Genomic DNA, 6,503 nt, shown 5'->3' on the forward strand with positions numbered 1-6,503 from the left:
AGGATGAGTCTAGCTTTCTGATCATGTAAGAAAGGTGAGAGCATACTCGCCTATCATCAAAACACACAATATACATGATTGTTCATTTCCATTAGCAAAAACAAGTATTCCTAGAAAATTTAAAGAAGGCATAGAGTTTAGTCAAGTCCTCCTACGCAACCTGCAAAATAAATGCATTAGTAGTCATGATGTGTTTTGTTGAAACGAAGATTTGACAAGCGTAATCTTTGACAATCATCCTGCAAAAACTAGTTAGGCTACTAAAAAACTCACAAACAGACCAGGGTTAGCATTAGTAATGATCAAATTGAAGCATGAAAACCCTAAAATGCAATCTACTTTGAAAGAAGAGAAGCAAAATTTTGTATGACACAATTTACTTGACCGTACGAGTGTCCTTCCGGGATCGTATGAGTGCAAAATAGAGCTCATACTACAATTCAGTCTCCTTAAAAGGTCATACGAGTCAGGAAGAATTATCGTTTCAATGCACAAAGGAGCTCGTACGAGATTCTGATTCAGACTTGGCCATAAATGAAGATTTGATGATGCTTGAGAGGCCAAAAAGAGATTTTCGGCCCCACAATGGGTGCCAAAATGTCATGCTCTATGTGAAGTGTGATACCTATAGCTGCAACACAAAACACTCAATAGATCATTACAAGCATGGTTAACAAATCATAAGCAAAAGAAAGATAAAACCATGACAAAACGATCTATCGCCTCCTAAGAGATCGAGTATGGATTTGCTCTCAGGTCTGGATAAGCAATCCCAATGACTTGACTACACCTAGATGGAGGATTTGAAATGATAATGATATGCAAAGATGAGATTGATTATGCTAGATTGATCCAAGAGACTAATTAGGCTAATGATATGCATGATTAAGCTATGATGATGATACAATTAAGCTAAAAAAGAGATTGATTAAGCTACATGATTCAACAATTATGCTAGAAAATGATCAAATTAAACTAGATCTAAGATGCAAATTACTTAAAACAACAATGCTCAACTGGCATGCTAAGAGATATATGCCTGTAGTAACAATGCATAAGATGAAAATGATATTGGATCCTTATTGCTCCAAAATGGGGGATATTTATAGGATTTCCAAGGCCAGGGGTGAGGTGGCAGGAATCAACGGTCAAGATTGAGTCTGAAGATATCAAGGGTGAAATTGGCAGAGGTTGGAGAAGAGGTTGGAGGAAGACACACTTGTCATCTCTGTGGTGACAAGTGTCAAGGAGCTTTGCTCATAAAAGGGCAAGTGTCCAAGAGAGGAGACATGTGGCCAAAGTGCCTTGTGTCTCAAGAAGAAAATATCCACACCATAGGAGGTTAGGATAAGGAGGTTAGGATGTGCAAGATAGGATAGGGTTAGTTAAACCCAAGGTTAGGTGGAATGGGTTAGGTTAGAGGGATGGTTAGGTTAAGTGGTTAGAAGTTAGGAGGCATGTGGGTAATTTGAATTTAAAAATTCAAATACTAATTAATTCTCAACAACTCATAAATTGATTTGTTTTAATTAATTAGGGGATTAGAAGAATTGATATAAAGTGGGGGGAAGATTAATTAATCAAAGGGGACTATTGAAATGAACCTATTAAATAAATCCTTAGATTTATTAATAAGTAGATGAAAGGAAGAATTTAATCAAATTGCCTAATGAATTCAATTAAATTAGGAAGGGGGATTAATTAAATAATTGCTTATTTAATTAAATATCTTCAGACCATTTTTAGGTGTATACAATTTGTTTTGACCCTTCTTAGAAAAAGTTTATTAAAATAAGAATGGAACCACTAGTATATTTTTCGAGTAGAGGAGAAAATGATTAAAAATGACAAAATCTACCATCACCAAATGAGATAAAGAAACTACATAAAACCAAAGAAGCATATTATTATTAAGTATTGGCCAATGCCTTGATTTTTAAATGTGGGCCTACTAATAGTGCATCCGAAGGATTCTAAGGTACCTAAATTTCCTAGTTATCTTTAGCAAGGCAAATAATAAAAGAAAAAGGAAAATTAGTAAATTACTTTCCTTATTGCTGGGAAGAAAATTATCTTCTATTTTAAGACATGGTGTAACTGCATTGTATTGTTATGTTTATTTTAAAACTTTGACATAAAATATTAATTTAGTTTGAAGGTGAAGTTTGTTTCATCAAGTAATTTTTTAAATGATGCATTGGCCATTAAAAGCTTGACATGCATCAACACTACATGGATATACCCCCACCAATTATGTGGAATGTATTGCTTCCTTCCATATTGCATACACCATTCTTGTGTGGATGTGTGAAAGATTAGTTTTAGTCCTTGGAAGCTCAATTAAATATATTCATATTTAATGAATTCCCAACAAGTGTAATTCATCTGACACTGAATTATAAAGTCAAAATTTAAGTAATTTGAGGTATTCTCATAGAAGAATGGCCTATCTGTTTATACACACAGTTGTATTTGTGCAATTTGTAACTCAAATTTGAATTTTTATAGCTGCAATTACACTACACACGTATGAATCTGCTGCTCTTTTGTATTGCTATATTTCATCTGCCAGGAATAATTTGTCCAGATTTAATACCTCATATTCCAATCCAGTAAGTGAAACGTTAAGAAATTTTCTTTTAAAGATCTTATGCTTTCTCAAATAACTACCTTCACTACTAATTCAAATATAGGATATCAATTTTTTTTTGTTCAAAATATTGGGACATGTGAATGTTGAAAGAATAACATTTCTTGTTCATTGTTTATAATGTGCTCTTTTAAGAGTGCACATTCTTGTTTGGGAATTCCCCATCTTCTAGTAGCTTAAATAGCAAGTCACATAAAATGGTGCTACAAAAAAGTTATAACACATGAACAAGTTTTGAGATAGTGATTGTGACAAGTTGCCTAGGGCCAAGACCCACTTAGGGCATTCTATTGGATGAATCCTTGACAATAAAAACAAGGTAAATTATAAATAGGTTGAATACTTGTTAGGAATGGAAACATATTGGATATTATTGGTATAAAAAATGATTTACCCTGGGATAAACTAATAAGATAACCATGTCACTGTCATTGAAGACTATGACACAATAATTTGTTGAAATCTTCTTGTAGGAACTCAACACTGTTGATCTATGAACAAACTTATCCTTGCATAGGTGCAAATACCATGCATGTAGGGGATAATTACAAATATGTATCATTTATCAATCATGATGTATGAGCTTTGAGTTAATATTTTGTGATATTGTAAGGCATGCTTTTTTCAAAATCTATGAAAATGAATTTTGAGAGCTTGCTTGCAGATTTGATACATTCTGGATCACACTCTGATGATCCAGAAATGTTGAAGCAAAAAGACTTAAACTCAAATCTAGAATCTCTCTAGATTCGACATCATATGCAGCTAAAGTTGCAAAGCTAGTCCCATCCCTTTATTAATATTAATAAATAGTATAGAAAATGTGCATTTTAGGTATGAAGTGAGAACCACCAAGAAATACTTGTAAATTTTTCCAACTCATTTTAATCAAATATTGCACTACACACCAATAAAACCTTATTTTGAAAAGGATGCAACTACTAAAGTCCAAAACTTTTCCCAATAAATTTATCAAGTTTTCATCATTGATCCATATGATGATAAGTTTAATAGAAAATCTATAAATGATATGGCAACCAAAAAATGTTAGAAAATTTAATTATGATACAATTATTTGCATAAATAGAAGGCATTACAGCTGGAAACTATCATAAGCTCTCATTCCAAAACCATTTTTTACAAATATAATAGACTGCAAAGTAAATGAGGCAAAATTTATGCTCTTTGGATTTCATTTGTCTAACCTAAATTTATATTGTATTCTTAAGAAAACTGAGCCCATATGAAGAATAACATACATATGCTATAATCAAGACAAATAAATAGCTGCATTAACACATCCAACAAACGCATATATAAATTAATTAATAATTAACAAGCCCCTATGGGAAAATACCTCCATAACCCTATAAGGAGAGTCTGATCCTTCCTAGATTTGTTTGGGCTTATGTCCAACTCAGTAGCAACATAGCTGCCAAAAACAATCGGAGAATAAAATTTCAGAAATGTCTTTAGCAGAAATGTATGTGAAAAACTTCCCACTAGGAAAATCTCATTTCACTTCTTTCCGAATGAGTTTTGTTAGAGTTTGTTGGTTTCACCGATTCTATCAGGTTTGCGCTTTGGTTTGGATGTCTCATGAGATTTTTGTTCATTGGTTTTTTCCCATGATCCCAAGTCAGGGGATTCTTCCCGTCTCTTGTCACATTCCACCCTGCACCCCATAGAAATCTGAAATAGCACGATATCTCAGTTCATATCTAATATACCAATAATCAAACATTTGAAAAGACACAAAATATAGATCATAAGAAATGTTTCAATTCTACATTAAATGATAATTGCTGCTAAATCCTTGCCTCTCCTCCTAGTTCAGTCTGGATGCATAGACCAATGCCCAACCAGAGAAGGGTCAAGATGGGAGCAACCAAGCACCTAAAACGATAGTTTTCAAGTCATGTAAGTGAGTTTTACTGTATTGTGAATTACTTATATTTATAATTTTTGTTTTTCTCTATATCATTTTAGTAGTCAATTAAGACGTAAAAGGTATTTTAGAATAGAAACTATAGTAGCTTAAAATACCATGCTCATTATCTTCAGATTGCTGATTTCATCGAGAGTAATTGTCATCTATCATTATGTTCAATTTGGACTTTAGAAATATCATATAGCTTGTTGTACCATAATTTGCATATATGTATTTTTAATCTTTGTAATGAGTATAATACTTCATTTAATGTAATATTAAACATACATTTATATTTTGTCTCTAATTTCCTATCATCATATGATCCCTTGAACCTCTTATGAATGCAAGTGCTAATTATTTTAATTTTTAATTGTATTCTATATTCATCATATTTAATTTCTTGATAAAATTTAAATTGATAAATACATTTCAAAAATACTATTATAATCTAGATATCATTTTCTAAACAAATTTCTTTAATAATATTATAATTAATAAAGATTTTAGTCAAAATGTTTATATATAAAGAATTATAATTCAATACCATATTCTTATTAAATGAGTAATACAAAATATATATTTAATAAAAGATACTGATATCATCCTCAAACATAAATTAAATTCCTACCTCTCAGAGCCAAACCTCTCTCCACTTCCATTGCCCATCTTCCTCTTCGTTCATTAGCTGATATAATGAAGGCAGGTCTTGAAAGGTCCTCTATTCTGAGCCACTCGGAACGTTGTGTGAAGACAACTATCAATACCCATGTACCCTCATCTATCCCCATCGAGGATATTGTAGTAGTCTCTTCATCTTCCCCAGAAATCATTTGTTCACAACACTCTAAATCAGTATTCATTTGTAAAGAAACAATAGAATTTATAACATAGTAGAGCATAATGGCATTGCCATTTTATTGAAGTGGCAAATAATTGAATTAATAGAATTAGGATGAATTTGATGTTATAAATATAATTAAATACAAAAATTAAATTAAAAATAATATTTCATTAAATTTTAATGATGAGAAATTGTTGTCTAATGTCAAAAAATTTTTTTTCACTATTTTGTATTATTGGATGACTGAAACAAAGCTTTCTAATTCAAAAATTTCATTTTTAATAAGTTAGGTATACATCCACATCTATGTAATTTGAGTGCCAATTAATTTGTCAAAGTGTTATATATTTTATTGATTTCATTGTTAATAAGTTAGGTATACATCCACATATATGTTAATTGGAGTACCAATTAAGTTGTCAAAGTGATAGATTTTATTGGATTATATCATTTCATTGGATTTTATTGATGAAAAAGTGTTATAGATTTCAACTTGCTAATCTAAGTGGTTGCATGATGACTAACAATATTTACAAACAACTTGTAAAATTCAAAACATTGGGCTCATTCAACATACATTTAACCACACTTTATCCACATGCACATATTTTTATGCATTTGAACATATACCATGCATTTAAAATACATGTTCATGTACCTATATCCTGATTTGATTATTTTCTTGTCTTGAGTCATTTGGATAGACGTGTGGTCAACATAATTGTAAAAGAATTATACACTTATTTTGTTAATTATATGCTTCCAAAGGCATATACCCTTGACAATTAAGATTTTGATGTACACAAGCCTATTTGCCTTAATCTTGTGACTAGGTGATGAACTAGCTATGTAAAAGACCTCTTTCACACTAATAGCAACATATATGGTTCTAAAACTATGCTAGTGAAATCTATTACACTGTTAATACTTAAATTCATAATTTTTGTGGTTGTTTATAATGTTTAACATGTTGAAGAACTAGAAGGGTACTCTACAATAGAGACTACATTAACTTAGAGTACCATTTTCATTACTTTCAGATTGTGATTTCATCTACAATAATGTCATCCGTCATTATG

Source organism: Cryptomeria japonica, chromosome 11 (assembly GCF_030272615.1).
Source record: "Cryptomeria japonica chromosome 11, Sugi_1.0, whole genome shotgun sequence".
Lineage (NCBI taxonomy): Eukaryota > Viridiplantae > Streptophyta > Pinopsida > Cupressales > Cupressaceae > Cryptomeria > Cryptomeria japonica.